This window comes from Coffea arabica, chromosome 6c (genome assembly GCF_036785885.1).
Source record: "Coffea arabica cultivar ET-39 chromosome 6c, Coffea Arabica ET-39 HiFi, whole genome shotgun sequence".
In the NCBI taxonomy this organism is placed as follows: Eukaryota; Viridiplantae; Streptophyta; class Magnoliopsida; order Gentianales; family Rubiaceae; genus Coffea; species Coffea arabica.
Window position 1 is genome coordinate 18,768,693 of NC_092320.1, and position 1,943 is coordinate 18,770,635.

Genomic DNA, 1,943 nt, shown 5'->3' on the forward strand with positions numbered 1-1,943 from the left:
CATGAACCAAATTCATAAAAACATCTATTTCATCAAAGCATCCAAATCGATGTACAACATTGAGTTATTGATATTCTAGTTTTTAGGTAGTTTTTGAATAGTTGAAAAAAATATATTTTTTTATGTTTAAAAGATAAGGTTCAATTTCACAAACGTTTCTCTTATTTATAAATTGTAACAAACTTTTATTTCCTGTAAAATCTATAAACAGAAAAGATAAACACAAAGCATAAATGTTACCAGTGACCCCCTAAAATTGGCTATCATATCTGGATAGAAATTAACCTTCAACCAAGTTTGAAATCAAACTGTTCATTGGTCCAAAAAAATAATTGGGTCAAGAATTATTGGTTCAACTATTCAGCTGAACATAATTGACTCGTGATGACATGAATATGTCATAAATGTTTTTCTTCTATATATATATATATATTCATTATTACAAATTTGCAAGTATTTGTAGATAGTTCACTCTGATGTAAAAAATGTTCACTTCAATCCTTTTTGCATCTTTTAACCATTGAAACTCAAAAATAACTTTTTAAAAACTTTTTTAAGCAAAAATTAGAGTTATATAAAGCATTTTGTCTAAATTTTGACTAATTAAATACATAACAGTATAAAAGAAAGGTATTAAAGAAATTAAAGCCAATAAAAAAATAAAATACATTAAAGGGTTACAGAAGATATTGTATTAGTTAGAGGGAGGGTTAAGTTGGGTGGTAAGGTGGGAGGAGTTGTAAGTAAAAGATTTTGGATTCAGTCTTCTGCCTTACCAAAAAAAATTATTGTATTAGATGTATATATATGCTGAGCAATAATTAAGATGTAATAATATTCTTTTCAACCCTCACTTTTAAAACGAAACAAATTCATCCCTGACATTTAAAATTGAATCTATTACATCCCTAAATCCAACTTTCAATTTGAATCAAACCATCCAGTAACTCGGTAACAAATTTGGGGGATAGAATTGATACATAACTTAGTCAATTCCATCATATTCACATGACATTTATTGAACCAAAAAAGGAAAAAACAATTTAAAAATTATAATATAAAAAGCCGTTCTTTGTTTTGGAATAGTATAGTTTTTTTTTGGATAAATCTTTTCATATGTATACCACACATACAAAATTTGGTGTTTAAATTTAAATTGAAATGATGTGACTGGTATCTAGACCCATCAGTGTATATAATAACAATGTAGAAAAGATTAATTCTTTTTTTTTATTTTATAATTTTTATTTTTTATTTTTGGATTTGTTAAATTTCACGTGAATATCAAGTTGAGTTAATCAAGTGATCTACCAATTGTAACCCTGAAATTTGTAATCGGATTGTTAATCAAGTGATCTACCAATTGTTGAATTCAGGGATGTAATAGCTTTAGTTTTTAAATGTCAAGAACGAATTCGCTTCGTTTTAAGAGTGAGGGACAAAAAGAATATTTTTGTGAAATGTAAGGGATGAAACTAATCATTTTCTACTATTGCCTAATTGGTGGAGACAATTATGTACAAAAAATTGGTAAGGTTTAAATGCGGAACATAACATTAATTAACCAAATTTGAAAGTTTTTTTGGTCTCAATTTAAATTGTGCACTGAATTGGCTCGGTCATTAAAAACTGCACTAGTTCAACTATTAGTTGGCTGAACTCAATAATTTTTCTGATTTAGCCAAAATTGACCATTTTTGTAATATTACTGGGTTTTAGAGGCTGTTCGGTCTGACATGAAGACTGATCGACAATTAAACCGATCCAATTGGGCGGTCCGGGCAGAGTTTTAAAACAATGCCTTAAACATGCCTGCCAGCTGGTCTCGAACTTTCCCACATTTGATAGTGCTGGGAGCTAATAGAACCGCAGGATGACGCAAGAGACTTATTTCAACTTAAACGAGAGGAAATCTGGTAGGTGTCGAACCTGTGCAATAATAA